This window comes from Bombina bombina, chromosome 5 (genome assembly GCF_027579735.1).
Source record: "Bombina bombina isolate aBomBom1 chromosome 5, aBomBom1.pri, whole genome shotgun sequence".
NCBI classification, from domain to species: Eukaryota; Metazoa; Chordata; class Amphibia; order Anura; family Bombinatoridae; genus Bombina; species Bombina bombina.
This window is the reverse complement of record NC_069503.1, coordinates 635515000-635536120: the sequence shown is the minus strand read 5'-3', so window position 1 is coordinate 635536120 and position 21121 is coordinate 635515000.

Below are 21121 nucleotides of genomic sequence, written 5' to 3'. Positions count from 1 at the left end.
ACTTTGAATTGTTCAAGATATTTCGTGACCTTAATAACTTTAAGGACAACATAAAATTCTATACTAGATTTATCGATGACGTGTTGATAGTCTGGGAAGGGGATGTGTCACTAATTGATGAATTTGTGGAATCATTGAATGATAACAGCATGAATCTCAAATTTACCTATAGTTGGAGTAAAGAAAGCATTAGCTTTCTTGATCTAACGATTAAAATAGAGGAAGAGGGTAAAACAGTAGCAATGGAGGCATATAGAAAGAAAATAGCTGGAAATACCATCTTAAGAGCTGAGTCTAACCATCCCAAACATTTAAAAATGGCCATCCCTAAAGGCCAATTCATGAGGTTACGCAGGAATTGTAGCGATATTAGGGATTATGACAAACATGCAAATCTTCTAAAAGCACGTCTAGCAAAGAGAGGCTATAACAAGAATCTCTTACTTACCACACAAGAGAATGTAAGGCTAATGGATAGGAATGAATTACTCCAGGACAAACATAAATCTAGAACTAAGAACTCTGAGGAGACTATTGTATTCTCTACACAATATAGCCAACAATATAACAAAATATGTAACATAGTCAAAAGATATCTTCCCATCTTGGAGAAAGAACCCACACTAACTAATATTTCAACTAATGGGGTTAAATTTGTCTCTAGGCGGGCTAAGACGTTGAGTCAATATGTAAATAGGAATTTCTCAGAACCAGGTACACTATCCATGCCTAGGACAGAAAGTTGGCTGAGACCTGAGAATGGGACCTTTAAGTGTGGAGTTAAACCTTGCAAGTCTTGTCAATATGTGAAACCAGGCGAATTTTTTGTGTCCCACACTACTAAATGTGAATTTCGAATTTATAGACATTTTACTTGCCAGTCTGACTATGTGGTCTACTTGATCTCCTGCAAATTGTGTGGCTGTCAGTATACAGGAAGAACTATAAGACCCATAAAGGATCGTATACGAGAACATCTCCTGTCTTTGGAAGCTTTGGACCCTAAAACACCGGTGGCCAGGCATTTTGCGAGACATCGAGTAGGCCATTCATATACTAAAGCTATGCTTGTACAAATTCTGTCATATTTTCAATTCCAAGTAATAGATAGGATTCCCAAACTTAATACAGGAGGGGATAGGCTAGCTAAACTAAATAGAAAAGAAGCCTTTTGGATTTTTAAATTAGAAACTGGCAACCCTAAAGGAATGAATAAAATTTGGGACCTTAAACTATACACAGGTATATAGATATAATTATGTTGAACCAGGTTTCAATAACTATCCCTTAACTTAGTATTATGTAACCTGATATGTAATGAGTAAGGCATACAGAATCTTATAATTAATATATGCAGGAAGCCAATATATAAATATATGAATAATAAGATACATAAAAACTCTGTAACTTTGTTACATGTACATTAAATAGTACAAAACAATAATAAAAATAAAAAGCAACTAATAACATACTGCATTTAGGTAATGTTGCCGAATTTCTTTCTCATGTTATAAATATCCATCTTTGTATATAATAAGTTTACCCTATAAATTGAATTATGCCAACATTTCTCTTTATCTAACATCTAGAATAGTACAACAATGTTTTTATTCTTATTTTTTTGTTATTTCTATTACCTATGTCCTTAAATAGAGTATGAATATAAGCCATTTAGTCCGGTAATGATGTGGCCCTTCTGACACTAAAAATAAATTGATATCCACCTACCCATAACACATCACACGTTGTTGTGATAATTAAAATGTGTTAAGGTGCCGAAGGGGTTAAATCGCATTTACCGGTATAAATGGCAGTACAGGGAATCAGCTGCTATCCCTGATGAAGTGCTTTTTGTAGCAGGAAACGCGTCGGAGAGCAGCCTCTCCTGTGTGCTTGGGTGAACTACTATGATGTATGCTAACATTTTTAAATTGTAACCAATAAATTGTTGTTTTAATTATCCATCTTTAGTGCAGCTTGCAATCCTTTCCATCAAAGTGGCTATGTTGTTCGTTATTTCAGCGTTGGGAAATCGCTGTACTGAAAGGATTGTGCATCCAGCCTAGTCTCTGAGGTGATAGTGCAAGTGTAAGTGTTGCTGGTAACGTGCAATCAATCGAGCTGAACACCAGGTGCGTACAGCGTTCCGAACACAAGGAGAGTAACAGAGCTTGCCAGTATCACGCTTCCCCTCCCTGCATTGAGTAGGACCGACAGGACGAACAGTCTGAAGTTATAAGGTATTGTCTGGTGTGGGGGTAAAGTGCCTGAACTTTATGAAGAGCAAATTTGAGCTTTGTGAAAAAGAAAAAAGGAAATTCTTGTCATAGACTGTACCTGTGATTTAACATAACAGTGAAGTTATACCGGTTGTTTCATACGCTCTATTTGTTCACTTACATCTTGAAAATCTTTTCTACTGAAACGTCACTTACATTGTGTATACCTGGTTTTGATACGAATCAAGAGTTGAAAGTGAAGTCATCTATCTTTTCCTATGCACACAGCATATATACACATTATTTAGAATCACTGCACGCTTGCACATAAACATCACTCAGAGTGAACTTAGAGATCAATACCGCTTTGCCGATAATGGTGTATTGTGGAATTTTTGTATGAATGTTGATGCCAAATAATTTATTACCCTGGAAAGAAAGGGAAAGTAGAGTCGATTTAGAAGACATATCAGCATTCCAAGTTTTAAGCCATAAAGCTCTTCTAGCTAAAATAGCTAGAGACATAAACCTGACATCAACTCTGATAATATCAAAAATGGCATCACAGATAAAATTATTAGCATGTTGAAGAAGAAGAATAATGTTATGAGAATCATGATCTGTTACTTGTTGCGCTAAAGTTTCCAACCAGAAAGTTGAAGCTGCAGCAACATCCGCCAAAGATATAGCAGGTCTAAGAAGATTACCTGAACACAAATAAGCTTTTCTTAGAAAGGATTCAATTTTCCTATCTAAAGGATCCTTAAAGGAAGTACCATCTGCCATAGGAATAGTAGTACGTTTAGCAAGGGTAGAGATAGCCCCATCAACTTTAGGGATTTTGTCCCAAAACTACAATCTGTCAGACGGCACAGGATATAATTGCTTAAAACGTTTAGAAGGAGTAAATGAATTACCCAAATTATTCCATTCCCTGGAAATTACTTCAGAAATAGCACCAGGAACAGGAAAAACTTCTGGAATAACTACAGGAGATTTAAAGACCTTGTCTAAACGTTTAGATTTAGTATCAAGAGGACCAGAATCCTCAATTTCTAATGCAATTAGGACTTCTTTAAGTAAAGAATGAATAAATTCCATTTTAAATAAATATGAAGATTTATCAGCATCAACCTCTGAAACAGAATCCTCTGAACCAGAAGAATCATTAGAATCAGAATGATGATGTTCATTTAAAAATTCATCTGGATAAAGAGAAGTTTTAAAAGAATTTTTATGTTTACTAGAAGGAGGAATAACAGACATAGCCTTCTTAATGGATTCAGAAACAAAATCTCTTATGTTATCAGGAACACTATGAACATTAGATGTTGATGGAACTGCAACAGGTAATGGTATTTTACTAAAGGAAATATTTTCTGCATTAACAAGTTTGTCATGACATTTAATACAAACAACAGCTGGAGGAACAGCTACCAAAAGTTTACAGCAGATACACTTAGCTTTGGTAGTTCCAGCACCAGGCAGCGATTTTCCTGAAGTATCTTCTGACTCAGATGCAACATGAGACATCTTGCAATATGTAAGAGAAAAAACAACATATAAAGCAAAATTGATCAAATTCCTTAAATGACAGTTTCAGGAATGGGAAAAAATGCCAAAGAACAAGCTTCTAGCAACCAGAAGCAATGAAAAATGAGACTTAAATAATGTGGAGACAAAAGCGACGCCCATATTTTTTTAGCGCCAAATAAGACGCCCACATTATTTGGCGCCTAAATGCTTTTGGCGCCAAAAATGACGCCACATCCGGAACGCCGACATTTTTGGCGCAAAAGAACGTTAAAAAATGACGCAACTTCCGGCGACACGTATGACGCCGGAAACAGAAAAGATTTTTTGCGCCAAAAAAGTCTGCGCCAAGAATGACGCAATAAAATGAAGCATTTTCAGCCCCCGCGAACCTAACAGCCCACAGGGAAAAAGTCAAATTTTTTAAGGTAAGAAAAAATGATTGATTCAAATGCATTATCCCAAATATGAAACTGACTGTCTGAAAATAAGGAATGTTGAACATCCTGAGTCAAGGCAAATAAATGTTTGAATACATATATTTAGAACTTTATAAAAAAGCGCCCAACCATAGCTTAGAGTGTCACAGAAAATAAGACTTACTTACCCCAGGACACTCGTCTACATGTTGTAGAAAGCCAAACCAGTACTGAAACGAAAATCAGCAGAGGTAATGGTATATATATAAGAGTATATCGTCGATCTGAAAAGGGAGGTAAGAGATGAATCTCTACGACCGATAACAGAGAACCTATGAAATAGACCCCGTAGAAGGAGATCATTGCATTCAAATAGGCAATACTCTCCTCACATCCCTCTGACATTCACTGCACGCTGAGAGGAAAACCGGGCTCCAACCTGCTGCGGAGCGCATATCAACGTAGAATCTAGCACAAACTTACTTCACCACCTCCATAGGAGGCAAAGTTTGTAAAAACTGATTTGCGGGTGTGGTGAGGGGTGTATTTATAGGCATTTTGAGGTTTGGGAAACTTTGCCCCTCCTGGTAGGAATGTATATCCCATACGTCACTAGCTCATGGACTCTTGCTAATTACATGAAAGAAATAGGGATTATTTGTATTTAATTCCCAATTCACTTAGTATTATGATAGAGTTTTTGTAAATTGTCAGGTTCTGGCAGTAAAACATGTAAATTTAGGACTTTTTACTGCTAGAACTTGACTACTGTTGAATGTTCAGTTTCCTATCCACCAGGCAGCTCTCTGTTGTCTAATTTCTAATTATAGAAATCCAAACTCAGCTAGGACCATTGACAATTCTTGCTGTCTAGCCAGGGCACAACGCTAAGACAATCAAACAAGGTGTAGGGACTTATCTATTAAAGGGATATGAAACAAAAAAAAATTTCTTTCATGATTCAGATAGAGCATGCAATTTTAAGCAACTTTCTAATTTACTCCTATTTATATTTAGCCACCAATCAACAAGCGCTACCCAGGTGCGGAACCAAAAAGGGACAGTCTCATAAGCTTACATTCATGATTTTCAAATAAAGATACCAAGAGAACAAAGAAAATTTGATAATAGGAGTAAATTAGGTCATGCAGTTTTCAGCAACTTTCTATCTGAATCATGAAAGAAAAATGTAGGTTTAATATCCCTTTAAGGAAGAAGGCTTACTCATTGTTTTGCGACTTCAAGCATAGCTTCACCACTACAAAAATGGAGGTTACTTTGCCACCATGTACATTGCTTGAAATATTCAAAACTAGGGGGGATTTATTAAGTGTCTGGCGGACATGATCCGCTGTAACGATCATGCCCGCCAGACATCGATAAATGCAGACAGCATACACTGTCAGCATTTATCATTGCACAAGCAGTTCTTGTGAACTGCTTGTGCAATACCACCCCCTGCAGATTTTCAGCCAATCAGCGTCTAGCAGGGGGTGTCAATCAACCCGATTGTATGAGGTCGGGCGGATTGATGTCCGCAGCCTCAGAGGCAGCGGAACTCCTGTTTCTGGCGAGCCTGAAGGCTTGCGCGGAAACAAGGGTATACGGCCCCATTTGGGCAGTGATAAATCAGCCCCTAGGATGCTTCTCAGCCTGCACTCTCATTAATTTTCAACTAAAAGACTAATCAATGAGTACTGTGTTCAGTGTTTGCCCCCATTACAACTATTCTATTCAGCATGTCTTTAATGTGGCTCTTCACAAGTTTAATGTCCCAGTGCCCCTCTTAAAATTAGCTCAACATAGAAGCACAAGAGAATGAGAATAGGGCAATACTCTGCATGGTCTCAGAAATGTAGCCAAATCAGAAAGTTGCTGCATAAGGATGGAATTGAAGCCATGCAACATAAAAACACACAGACCCTTGTCTGGAAACAGCACTAGCTGCAAATGTAGCCTGCTTAAATGATTAATTGTACAAGAGAAGGAGCAGAACTGGTTAAAAGTGAGGCAGCACTGTCTCTGCAGCTGCAAACTAAAGCAGACAATTGGTTTGTCATGTGGGTGGTCCTGCATCTGCCTTAAGTTATCCCCAAGCTGAAAATATGGGCAAAATTCCAGACACCTAACTCAGCCACTAAATAATAGGGACTGTATTGCCACAGATTTTTTTTCCCTATACCAGTTCACCTATTAGAGAGGGACAGTCCCTGATTCAGAGCTTTGTCCTGCTGTCCCTCTGAGACAGCCAAATGTCCCTATTTGCAGAATTCCCCCCCCCCCACCCATAGAAAACCCAGAAACACCCAACAAACTGCCAAGACATGCTCACAATCCTGCCCACAAGGAGTAGAAGTGCCTGAGGGTTAGTCAAAAATAACTGTCTTATAAAAAAGGGGCGGGCCATGGACTCACCATATCCGGAAAGAAAGAAATTTATCAGGTAAGCATACATTTTGTTTTCTTTCCTAAGATATGGTGAGTACACGGCATCATCTTCAGGGATGATTAGGGAGGGACAAGACAGGGAACCTAAACAGAAGGAACCTTTCTCCCCAAAACAGCCTCCGCCAAAGCAAAAGTATCAAATTTGGAAAATTTGGAAGGTATGCAGAGGAGACCAAGTTGCAGCCTTGCAAATCTGTTCCACAGAAGCTTAATTTTTGAAAGCCCAGAAAGAGGAAACAGCCCTTGTTGAATGAGCTGTAATCTTCTCAGGAGACTGCTGTCCAGCAGTCTCATAAGCCAAACAAGTTATACTTCTCAACCAGAGAGAAAGAGAAATAGCTGTGGCTTTCTGACCTTTACATTTCTCAAAGAAACAAACAAACAAGGCAGAAAATCAGGTGAAAATCTTTAATCATCTGTAAGTAGAATTTCAGGGCACGCACAACATCTAAGTTGTGCAACAAACGTTGGTTATGAGAAGAAGAATTAGGACATAGAGAAGGATCAACAATTTCCTGATTAATATTCCTATCCGAAACAACTTTAGGAAGGAAACCCAACTTAGTACAAAGGACCACCCTATCAACATGAAAAATAAGGTATGGAGATTCATACTGCAAAGCTGAAAGTTCCGAGACTCTCGGTGCCGAAGAAATAGCAACAAGAAATAAAACCTTCCAAGATAACAACTTAATATCTATGGAATGTATAGGCTCAAACTGAGCCTGCTGCAAAACATTAAGAACAAGGTTAAGGCTCCAAGGAGGAGAAACCGACTTAAACTCAGGCCTGATTCTAATCAGGGCCTGACAAAAAGATTGCACATCTGGCACATCCGCCAGATGCTAATTTAGCAAAATAGACAGAGCAGAAATCTTACCCTTCAGTGTACTTGCTGACAAACCTTTCTCTCGACCTTCCTGGAGAAAAGGCAAAATCCTAGGAATCCTAACCTTACTCCAAGAGTAGCCCTTGGATTCACACCAATAAAGGTATTTACACCATATTTTATGGAAAATCTTCCTAGTAACAGGCTTGCGAGCCTAAATCATGGTCTCAATGACCGACTCGGAAAACCCACGCTTAGACGGAACTAAACGTTCAATCTCCAAGCAGTCAGATTCAGAGAAACAAGATTTGGATGAAGGAAGGGACCCTGAAGTAGAAGATCCTTGTTCAGAAGCAGTCTCCAAGGTGGAAGAGATAACATTTCCACTAGATATGCATACCAAATCCTGCGTGGCCATGCAGGAGCTACGAGAATCACTGATGCTCTCTCCTGCTTGATGCGAGCAATGACTCGTGCAAGGAGAGCAAACGGTGGAAACAGGTATGCCAACCTGAAATTCCAAGGGACCGCCAGAGCATCTATCAGAGCTGCCTGTGGATCCCTTGACCTCAAACTGTACCTCAGGAGTTTGCCATTATGCCGAGATGCCATCAGATCCAGCTCTGGTAACCCCTATTTTAAGATCAGGCTGGAGAAAACCTCCGGATAGAGTTTCCACTCCCCGGGACGAAAAGTCTGTCTGCTCAGAAAATATGCTTCCCAGTTGTCCACTCCTGGAATGTGAATGGCAGATAGATAGCAGTTGTGAGCTTCTGCCCACAAGATAATTCGGGACACCTCCTTCATGGCTAAGGAACTCTGAGTTCCTCCCTGATGGTTGATGTAAGCCACTGAAGTTATGTTGTCTGACTGGAACCTGATAAACTGGACTGAAGACAACTGAGGCCAAGCCATCAGTGCATTGAAAATTGCCCTCAACTCCAAGATGTTTATAGGGAGAGTAGACTCCTCCCAAGTCCACAGTCCCTGAGCATTCAAAGAGTCCCTGACTGATCCCCAGCCCAGCAAGCTGGCGTCTGTGGTGACAATCACCCTGGAAGGTCTTCGAAAGCATGTACCCCGAGACAGATTTTCCTGAGAAAGCCACCAAGGGAGAGAGTCACTTGTCGACTGATCCAGATCTATCCTCTGAGATAGATCTGCATGATCCCCTTTCCATTGTCTGAGCATGCAAAGTTGTAGAGCTCTCAAATGGAACCGAGCAAAGGGAACAATATCCATGCAAGTAACCATTAGTCCAATTACCTCCATACATTGAGCAACTGATGGTCGAACAGAAGACTGCAGGGAGAGGCAAGAGGAGAGGATCTTGGATTTTCTGACCTCCGTCAGAAATATTTTCATTAGTAGGGAGTCTATTATAGTCCCTAAAAACACTATCCTTGTGGCTGGAATGAGATAACTCATTTCCAAATTTACTTTCCATCCATGAGAGTGAAGAGAAGACAACAATATCTCTGTGTTAGATTTTGCTCATTGAAAAGATGGCACCTGGCTCAGTATGTCATCCAGATAGGGAGCCACAGCAAAAACTTGAGACCTGACTACTGCTATGAGAGCTCCCTTTGAAAAAATTCTGGGAGCTGTAGCAAAGCCAAACGGAAGTGCCACAAACTGAAAGTGCTTTTCCAGAAAGGCAAACCTCAGAAATTTGTGATGATCCCTGTTAATGGGCATATGAAAGTAAGCATCCTTTAGATCTATGGTCTTCATAAACTGACCCTCTTGTCTAGAATTGGTCTGAAAGTTCCCTCCTTTTTGGGAACACCAAACAGATTGAACTAAAACCCCAGACCCTGTTCCTGTATTGGAACCAGTACAATTACTCCCAGGGAGGAGAGATCTTGAACACATTTTAAAAATGCTTCTCTCTTTGTCTGGTCTGCAGATAATCTTGAAAGGTGGAACCTGCCCCTGGGAGGAAAGTTTTTAAATTCCAATTTGTTACCTTGGGAAACTCTGGCCACAGTCCAAAATTCTGGGACATCTCGTTTCCAAGCATGAGAGAATTAAGAAAGTATGCCCCCCACTAGATCCGGTCCCGGATCGGGGGCAAACCCTTCATGCTGATTTAGAGTCAGCTGCTGGCTTCTTTGATTGCTTCCCCTTACACCAAGACTGATTGGGCTTCCAAGAGGGCTTAGATTGATCTTGGGCTTGGATTAAGACTTCGGAGCCTGGACCGATCGGTGATATCCGGCGTGGTGAAGATAAGGTAGGATGACCTTCAGGGGCTTAGTGTTAGGTTTATTTAAGGGGGGTTTGGGTTAGATTAGGGGTATGTGGGTGGTGGGTTGTAATGTTGGAAGGGGGGTATTGTATGTTTTTTTTACAGGCAAAAGAGCTGAATTCTTTGGGGCATGCCCCGCAAAAGGCCCTTTTAAGGGCTGGTATGGTAAAAGAGCTTTACAATTTTAATTTTAGAATAGGGTATGGCATTTTTTTATTTTGGGGGGCTTTGTTATTTTATTAGGGGGCTTAGAGTAGGTGTAATTAGCTTAAAATTGTAATCTTTTTCTAATGTTTGTAAATTATTTTTTTATTTTTTGTAACTTAGTTCTTTTTTTATTTTTTGTACTTAGTTTATTTAGTTGTATTTATTTGTTTGTTTATTTATTTAGTTGTATTTATTTGTAGGTATTTTATGTAATTCATTTATTGATAGTGTAGTGTTAGGTTTAATTGTAGATAATTGTAGGTATTTTATTTAATTAATTTATTGATAGTGTAGTGTTAGGTGTAATTGTAACTTAGGTTAGGATTTATTTTACAGGTAATTTTGTAATTATTTTAACTAGGTAGCTATTAAATAGTTATTAACTATTTAATAGCTATTGTACCTGGTTAAAATAATTACAAAGTTGCCTGTAAAATAAATATTAATCCTAAAATAGCTACAATATAATTATAATTTATATTGTAGCTATATTAGGGTTTATTTTACAGGTAAGTATTTAGCTTTAAATAGGAATAATGCATTTAATAAGAGTTAATTTATTTCGTTAGATTTAAATTATATTTAATTTAGGGGGGTGTTAGTGTTAGCGTTAGACAGCTTTAGGGGTTAATACATTTATTAGAGTAGCAGTGAGGTCCGGTTGGCAGATTAGGGGTTAATACTTGAAGTTAGGTGTCAGCGATGTTAGGGAGGGCAGATTAGGGATTAATACTATTTATTATAGGGTTATTGAGGTGGGAGTGAGGCGGATTAGGGGTTAATACATTTATTATAGTAGTGGTGAGGTCCGGTTGGCAGATTAGGGGGTTAATTATTGTAGGTATCTGGTGGCGATGTTGTGGGGGGCAGATTAGGGGTTAATAAATATAATATAGGGGTCGGCGGTGTACGGAGCGGCAGATTAGGGGTTAAAAAAAATATGCAGGTGTCAGCGATAGCGGGGGCGGCAGATTAGGGGTCAATAAGTGTAAGGTTAGGGGTGTTTAGACTCGGGGTACATGTTAGGGTGTTAGGTGCAAACTTAGGAATAGTGATGTAGCAAACCTAAAATTTTCGTTTCGCGAACGGCGGACTCGAACTTCTGGTATTGTTCGCGAAACCTACAAGGACTCTTTCTGGCCACAATAGTGATGGAAAAGTTGTTTCAAGGGTACTAACACCTGGACTGTCGCATGCTGGAGGGGGATCCCTGGCAAAACTCCCATGGAAAATTACATAGTTTATGCAGAGTCTGCTTTTAAGCCATAATGGGCCTAAATCAACTAACATTCCCAAAGTGGCTGTCTCAAAACATCCCGGACAGAAGATAGATTGATAGATAGGATAGACAGATATACATAGATTGATAGTTAGATAGAATTGATAGAAGAGAAATAGATAGATTTGTTAGATATATAATTACCCTGATAAAGTCTAATAATTAAACATGCATTCTTGGACCCAACTAGGTTGTGTTAAGTAGTACTGTTCTTCGCACTTTCAGCCCTGTAACTCCCCCTATTGGTGGAGGTCTATATGGCGGTTATGATTACCCTGACAAAGTATAACAACAAGACACGCGGTCTTGGACCCATGGTAATTTTGTTGTGTTAAGTAAAACTTTTCTTATCACTTGAATCCCTTCCACCCCCCCTTTTGTTGGAGCTCTATATGGCCTTAATGATTAGCCTAACAAAGTATAATAATAAAACATCTGGTCTTGGACCCATGGTAATTAGGTTGTGTTTAAGTAGTACTATTCTTATAACTGTAATCCCTGTTACTCCCCCTATCAAGGGAGGTCTATATGGCCTGCATGATTACCCTGACAAAGTATAACATCAAGACACACGGTGTTGGACCCATGATAACTAGCTTGTGTTAATTAGTACTTTTCTTAGCACTTTAATCCCTGCTTCCCCCCCCCCCCCTATCGGGGGTGTTCTATATGGCCTGCCTGATTACCCTGAAAAAATATAATAATAAGACATGCGGTCTGGTACCCATTTTAACTAGGTTGTGTTTTAAGTACTACCATTCTTAGCACTTTAATCTCTGTAACTCCCCCTATTTGGTGAGGTCTATACGGCCTGGATGATTACCCATACAAAATATAATAATAAGACATCTGCTCTTGGTTTGCGACCCATGGTAACTATGTTGTGTTAATTAGTAATGTCCTTCGCATTTTAATAGCTGTTACTCATACTCACCCTATCGGTGGAGGTCTATATGGCCTGCATGATTACCCTTACAAAATATACGGCTAGATTTAGAGTTTTGTCGGTAACGACCCGCGTAGCTAACGCTGGCTTTTTTCTGGCCGCACCTTTAAAATAACTCTGGTATTGAGAGTCCACAGAATGGCTGCGTTAGGCTCCAAAAAAGGAGCGTATAGCATATTTAACTCAACTTCAACTCTCGATACCAGAGTTGCTTATGGACGCGGCCAGCCTCAAAAACGTGCTCGTGCACGATTCCCCCATAGGAAACAATGGGGCTGTTTGAGCTGAAAAAAAACCTAACACCTGCAAAAAAGCCGCGTTCAGCTCCTAACGCAGCCCCATTGTTTCCTATGGGGAAACACTTCCTACGTCTGCGCCTAACACTCTAACATGTACCCCGAGTCTAAACACCCCTAACCTTACACTTATTAACCCCTATTCTGCCGCCCCCGCTATCGCTGACCCCTGTATATTATTTTTAACCCCTAATCTGCCGCTCCGTAAACCGCCGCTACTTACATTATCCCTATGTACCCCTAATCTGTTGCCCCTAACACTGCCGACCCCTATATTATATTTATTAACCCCTAATCTGCCCCCCACAACGTCGCCTCCACCTGCCTACACTTATTAACCCCTAATCTGCCGAGCGGACCGCACCGCTATTATTATAAAGTTATTAACCCCTAATCCGCCTCACTAACCCTATAATAAATAGTATTAACCCCTAATCTGCCCTCCCTAACATCGCTGACACCTAACTTCAAGTCTTAACCCCTAATCTGCCAACCGGACCTCACTGCTACTCTAATAAATGTATTAACCCCTAAAGCTAAGTCTAACGCTAACACTAACACCCCCCTAACTTAAATATAATTTAAATCTAACGAAATTAATTAACTCTTATTAAATAAATTATTCCTATTTAAAGCTAAATACTTACCTGTAAAATAAATCCTAATATAGCTACAATATAAATTATAATGATATTATAGCTATTTTAGGATTAATATTTATTTTACAGGTAACTTTGTATTTATTTTAACCAGGTACAATAGCGATTAAATAGTTAAGAACTATTTAATAGCTAAAACAGTAAAAATAATTACAAATTTACCTGTAAAATAAATCCTAACCTAAGTTACAATTAAACCTAACACTACACTATCAATAAATAAATTAAATAAAATACCTATAATTATCTACAATTAAACCTAACACTACACTATCAATAAATAAATTAAATACAATTCCTACAAATAAATAAAATGAAATAAACTAACTAAAGTACAAAAAATAAAAAAGAACTAAGTTACAAAAAATAAAAAAATATTTACAAACATTAGAAATATATTACAACAATTTTAAACTAATTACACCTACTCTAAGCCCCCTAATAAAATAACAAAGCCCCCCCAAAATAAAAAAATGCCCTACCCTATTCTAAATTACTAAAGTTCAAAGCTCTTTTACCTTACCAGCCCTGAACAGGGCCCTTTGCGGGGCATGCCCCAAGAAGTTCAGCTCTTTTGCCTGTAAAAAAAAACATACAATACCCCCCCCCAACATTACAACCCACCACCCACATACCCCTAATCTAACCCAAACCCCCCTTAAATAAACCTAACACTAAGCCCCTGAAGATCTCCCTACCTTGAGTAATCTTCACCCAGCCGAGCCAAATTCTTCATGAGCAAGAAGAGGTCCTCCATCCGGTAGAAGTCTTCATCCAAGCGGGGCAGAAGAGGTCTTCCATCCGATTGAAGTCTTCATCCAAGCGGCATCTTCTATCGTCATCCATCCCGAGCAGAGCGGCAGCATCCTGAAGACCTCCGACGCGGAACATCCATCCTGGCCGACAACTGAACGACGAATGACGGTTCCTTTAAATGACATCATCCAAGATGGCGTCCCTCGAATTCCGAAGGTAGGAAAATTCTGATTGGCTGATGGAGTCAGCCAATCAGAATCAAGTTCAATCCGATTTGCTGATCCAATCAGCCAATCAGATAGAGCTCGCATTCTATTGGCTGATCGGAACAGAATATTCCTACCTTAATTCCGATTGGCTGATAGAATCCTATCAGCCAATCGGAATTCGAGGGACGCCATCTTGGATGACGTCATTTAAAGGAACCGTCATTCGTCGTTCAGTCGTCGGCCAGGATGGATGTTCCGCGTCGGAGGTCTTCAGGATGCTGCCGCTCTGCTCCGGATGGATGACGATAGAAGATGCCGCTTGGATGAAGACTTCAATCGGATGGAAGACCTCTTCTGCCCCGCTTGGATGAAGACTTCTACCGGATGGAGGACCTCTTCTTGCTCCGCTTGGATGAAGAATTTGGCTCGGCTGGGTGAAGATGACTCAAGGTAGGGAGATCTTCAGGGGCTTAGTGTTAGGTTTATTTAAGGGGGGTTAGATTAGGGGTATGTGGGTGGTGGGTTGTAATGTTGGGGGGGTATTGAATGTTTTTTTTTTACAGGCAAAAGAGCTGAACTTCTTGGGGCATGCCCCGCAAAGGGCCCTGTTCAGGGCTGGTAAGGTAAAAGAGCTTTGAACTTTAGTAATTTAGAATAGGGTAGGGCATTTTTTTATTTTGGGGGTCTTTGTTATTTTATTAGGGGGCTTAGAGTAGGTGTAATTAGTTTAAAATTGTTGTAATATTTTTCTAATGTTTGTAAATATTTTTTTATTTTTTGTAACTTAGTTATTTTATTTCATTGTATTTATTTGTAGGAATTGTATTTAATTTATTTATTTATTGATAGTGTAGTGTTAGGTTTAATTGTAGATAATTATAGGTATTTTATTTAATTAATTTATTGATAGTGTAGTGTTAGGTTTAATTGTAACTTAGGTTAGGATTTATTTTACAGGTAAATTTGTAATTATTTTAACTATTTTAGCTATTAAATAGTTCTTAACTATTTAATAGCTATTGTAACTGGTTAAAATAAATACAAAGTTACCTGTAAAATAAATATTAATCCTAAAATAGCTATAATATAAATATAATTTATATTGTAGCTATATTAGGATTTATTTTACAGGTGAGTATTTAGCTTTAAATAGGAATAATTTATTTAAGAAGAGTTAATTAATTTCGTTAGATTAAAATTATATTTAACTTAGGGGGGTGTTAGTGTTAGGGTTAGACTTAGCTTTAGGGGTTAATAAATTTATTAGAATAGCGGTGAGCTCCAGTCGGCAGATTAGGGGTTAATAATTGAAGTTAGGTGTCGGCGATGTTAGGGAGGGCAGATTAGTGGTTAATACTATTTATTATAGGGTTAGTGAGGCGGATTAGGGGTTAATAACTTTATTATAGTAGCGGTGCAGTCCGCTCGGCAGATTAGGGGTTAATAAGTGTAGGCAGGTGGAGGCGACGTTGAGGGGGGCAGATTAGGGGTTAATAAATATAATATAGGGGTCGGCGGTGTTAGGGGCAGCAGATTATGGGTACATAGCTATAATGTAGGTGGCGGCTCTTTGCGGTCGGCAGATTAGGGGTTAATTATTGTAGGTAGCTGGCTGCGACGTTGTGGGGGGCAGGTTAGGGGTTAATAAATATAATATAGGGGTTGGCGGTGTTAGGGGCAGCAGATTAGGGGTACATAAGTATAACGTAGGTGGCGGTCGGCAGATTAGGGGTTAAAAAAATTTAATCGAGTGTCGGCGATGTGGGGGGACCTCGGTTTAGGGGTACATAGGTAGTTTATGGGTGTTAGTGTACTTTAGGGCACAGTAGTTAAGAGCTTTATGAACCTGCGTTAGCCCAGAAAGCACTTAACTACTGACTTTTTTCTGCGGCTGGAGTTTTGTCGTTAGATTTCTAACGCTCACTTCAGCCACGACTCTAAATACCGGAGTTAGAAAGATCCCATTGAAAAGATAGGATACGCAATTGACGTAAGGGGATCTGCGGTATGGAAAAGTCGCGGCTGAAAAGTGAGCGTTAGACCCTTTTTTGAATGACTCCAAATACCGGCGGTAGCCTAAAACCAGCGTTAGGAGCCTCTAACGCTGGTTTTCACGGCTACCGCCAAACTCCAAATGTAGGCCATAATAACCAAACATATGCTCTGGGACCCATGGTAATTAGGTTGTGTTAAGTAGTACTGTTCTTTGCAGTTTAATACCTGTTACAACACCAAATGGTGGCAGGTCTATCTGGCCTTCATGATTAGCTGCACCCAAACCCAAAAAAAAGCCGAGTGGTCTTAGACTAACACCCATGGCTAACTCGGTTGTTTCAATTAGTACTATTCTTAGCACTTTCATCCCTGTTACGGGTGGTCTACATGGCCATTATGATTAGCCGAACAAAATACTACAATCCAACCTTTGCTCAGTCTTCATAGGCCCTTCATTGGCTGTATTTTGATAGTACAGTTCTTATTATTTTTATAGCTGATACAACACCGAATGGTGGCAGCTCTATATGGCCTGCATGATTAGCCACACCCAATACAAAAATAAATCCAAGCGGTCTTGGATTAACACCCATGGCTAACTCTGTTGTTTCAAGTAGTACTATTCTTAGCACTTTCATCTCATCATCCCTGTTACTTCCAGGACTCTCGGTGGTGGTCTACATGGCCATCATGATTAGCCTAACCAAATACTACAATCCAACCTTGGCTCAGTCTTCATAAGGCCCTTCATTGGCTGTATTTTGGTAGTACTGTTCTTATTAGTTTAATACCTGATACAACACCGAATGGTGGCAGCTCTATATGGCCTGCATGAACAGCCGCACCCAAAGCCAAAAAAAGCCAAGCGGTCTTGCACTAACACCCATGGCTAACTCTGTTGTTTCAAGTTCTACTATTCTTAGCTCTTTCATCTCATCCCTGTTACTTCCAGGACTCTCAGTGGTGGTGGTCTACATGGCCATCATGATTACCCTCACCAAAATATAACAACAATACGTGCGTGTAGGGAACCATGGTAAGGTTACTTCCTTTCGCAAAATCGAGTATAACAGTTGCAGGCAGAGGTTCTGACCCAGCATTATGGCTGCACCTCTCCCTAAAAGAGGCATGCGTTACAGAGTCTGTGGGCATGTATGCAAAGAGCTGGCCTGCCTAAAAAGAGGAGCAAGGCTGTACAGGTTGTTCTCCTTCAGCCGTTTTATACACTGTCCCACGACCACAACCCTCAACAACCACAACAGAATGAAACACCACATATGCCATCCTTTTGAACAACAGAGTACAGATATGGCATTAATTTTAGTTACACAGCGATATTTATTATGAACCGTGAAATTGAAAACAAAAACATGATTGGACACCCAGTACAGTACAGGTCGTTCTCCTTCGGCCTTTTTAGAATAGTGTTCCGGACCCCCAACAAAAACAATAGCAGGAAAGAGGACATATGGCATCCTTTTGAACAATAGATGACAGGTAAGGCATAGATTTTACAAAGCCATAGATAATTTTTTTGCAACTGTGAAATAAAAAAAACCATTGATTGGACACCCAGCACACTTCTTTATCCTTAGGCCTTTTTATAAGAGGCTCTCGGAGCCTCAACAGAAACAACAGCATGAAAGAGGACATATGGCATCCTTGTGAACAATTGATTACAGTTAAGGCATTGATTTTAGAATCCCAGAGATCATTTATATGACCCGGGAAATAGAAAAAAACATTGATTGGACACCCAGTACACTTCTTTATCCTTAGGCCTTTTTAATAAGAGGGTCCCAGAGCCCTTAACCGAAACAACAGCATGAAAGAGGACATATGTCATCCTTTTGAATAATAGATTACAGGAAAGGCATTGATTTTAGAAACCCAGAGATCATTAGTTGCAACCGGGAAATAGAAAAAAACATTGATTAGACACCCAGTACACTTATTTATCCTTAGGCCTTTTTAATAAGAGGGTCCCGGAGCCTCAACTGAAACAACAGCATGAAAGAGGACATATGTCATCCTTTTGAATAATAGATTACAGGAAAGGCATTGATTTTAGAAACCCACAGATCATTATTTGCAACCGGGAAATAGAAAAAAACATTGATTAGACACCCAGTACACTTATTTATCCTTAGGCCTTTTTAATAAGAGGGTCCCGGAGCCTCAACCAAAACAACAGCATGAAAGAGGACATATGTCATCCTTTTGAATAATAGATTACAGGAAAGGCATTGATTTTAGAAACCCAGAGATCATTAGTTGCAACCGGGAAATAGAAAAAAACATTGATTAGACACCCAGTACACTTATTTATCCTCAGGCCTTTTTAATAAGAGGGTCCCGGAGCCTCAACCGAAACAACAGCATGAAAGAGGACATATGTCATCCTTTTGAATAATAGATTACAGGAAAGGCATTGATTTTAGAAACCCACAGATCATTATTTGCAACCGGGAAATAGAAAAAAACATTGATTAGACACCCAGTACACTTATTTATCCTTAGGCCTTTTTAATAAGAGGGTCCCGGAGCCTCAACCGAAACAACAGCATGAAAGAGGACATATGTCATCCTTTTGAATAATAGATTACAGGAAAGGCATTGATTTTAGAATCTGAGAGATCATTAGTTGCAACCGGGAAATAGAAAAAAACATTGATTAGACACCCAGTACACTTATTTATCCTCAGGCCTTTTTAATAAGAGGGTCCCGGAGCCTCAACCGAAACAACAGCATGAAAGAGGACATATGTCATCCTTTTGAATAATAGATTACAGGAAAGGCATTGATTTTAGAAACCCACAGATCATTATTTGCAACTGGGAAATAGAAAAAAAACATTGATTAGACACCCAGTACACTTATTTATCCTTAGGCCTTTTTAATAAGAGGGTCCCGGAGCCTCAACCGAAACAACAGCATGAAAGAGGACATATGTCATCCTTTTGAATAATAGATTACAGGAAAGGCATTGATTTTAGAAACCCACAGATCATTATTTGCAACCGGGAAATAGAAAAAAACATTGATTAGACACCCAGTACACTTATTTATCCTTAGGCCTTTTTAATAAGAGGGTCCCGGAGCCTCAACCGAAACAACAGCATGAAAGAGGACATATGTCATCCTTTTGAATAATAGATTACAGGAAAGGCATTGATTTTAGAAACCCAGAGATCATTAGTTGCAACCGGGAAATAGAAAAAAACATTGATTAGACACCCACTACACTTATTTATCCTCAGGCCTTTTTAATAAGAGGTTCCCGGAGCCTCAACCGAAACAACAGCATGAAAAAGGACATATGTCATCCTTTTGAATAATAGATTACAGGAAAGGCATTGATTTTAGAAACCCACAGATCATTATTTGCAACCGGGAAATAGAAAAAAACATTGATTAGACACCCAGTACACTTATTTATCCTCAGGCCTTTTTAATAAGAGGGTCCCGGAGCCTCAACCGAAACAACAGCATGAAAGAGGACATATGTCATCCTTTTGAATAATAGATTACAGGAAAGGCATTGATTTTAGAAACCCAGAGATCATTAGTTGCAACCGGGAAATAGAAAAAAACATTGATTAGACACCCAGTACACTTATTTATCCTTAGGCCTTTTTAATAAGAGGGTCCCGGAGCCTCAACCGAAACAACAGCATGAAAGAGGACATATGTCATCCTTTTGAATAATAGATTACAGGAAAGGCATTGATTTTAGAAACCCACAGATCATTATTTGCAACCGGGAAATAGAAAAAAACATTGATTAGACACCCAGTACACTTATTTATCCTTAGGCCTTTTTAATAAGAGGGTCCCGGAGCCTCAACCGAAACAACAGCATGAAAGAGGACATATGTCATCCTTTTGAATAATAGATTACAGGAAAGGCATTGATTTTAGAATCTGAGAGATCATTAGTTGCAACCGGGAAATAGAAAAAAACATTGATTAGACACCCAGTACACTTATTTATCCTCAGGCCTTTTTAATAAGAGGGTCCCGGAGCCTCAACCGAAACAACAGCATGAAAGAGGACATATGTCATCCTTTTGAATAATAGATTACAGGAAAGGCATTGATTTTAGAATCTGAGAGATCATTAGTTGCAACCGGGAAATAGAAAAAAACATTGATTAGACACCCAGTACACTTATTTATCCTCAGGCCCTTTTAATAAGAGGGTCCCGGAGCCTCAACCGAAACAACAGCATGAAAGAGGACATATGTCATCCTTTTGAATAATAGATTACAGGAAAGGCATTGATTTTAGAAACCCACAGATCATTATTTGCAACTGGGAAATAGAAAAAAAACATTGATTAGACACCCAGTACACTTATTTATCCTTAGGCCTTTTTAATAAGAGGGTCCCGGAGCCTCAACCGAAACAACAGCATGAAAGAGGACATATGTCATCCTTTTGAATAATAGATTACAGGAAAGGCATTGATTTTAGAAACCCACAGATCATTATTTGCAACCGGGAAATAGAAAAAAACATTGATTAGACACCCAGTACACTTATTTATCCTTAGGCCTTTTTAATAAGAGGGTCCCGGAGCCTCAACCGAAACAACAGCATGAAAGAGGACATATGTCATCCTTTTGAATAATAGATTACAGGAAAGGCATTGATTTTAGAATCTGAGAGATCATTAGTTGCAACCGGGAAATAGAAAAAAACATTGATTAGACACCCAGTACACTTATTTATCCTCAGGCCTTTTTAATAAGAGGGTCCCGGAGCCTCAACCGAAACAACAGCATGAAAGAGGACATATGTCATCCTTTTGAATAATAGATTACAGGAAAGGCATTGATTTTAGAAACCCACAGATCATTATTTGCAACTGGGAAATAGAAAAAAAACATTGATTAGACACCCAGTACACTTATTTATCCTTAGGCCTTTTTAATAAGAGGGTCCCGGAGCCTCAACCGAAACAACAGCATGAAAGAGGACATATGTCATCCTTTTGAATAATAGATTACAGGAAAGGCATTGATTTTAGAAACCCACAGATCATTATTTGCAACCGGGAAATAGAAAAAA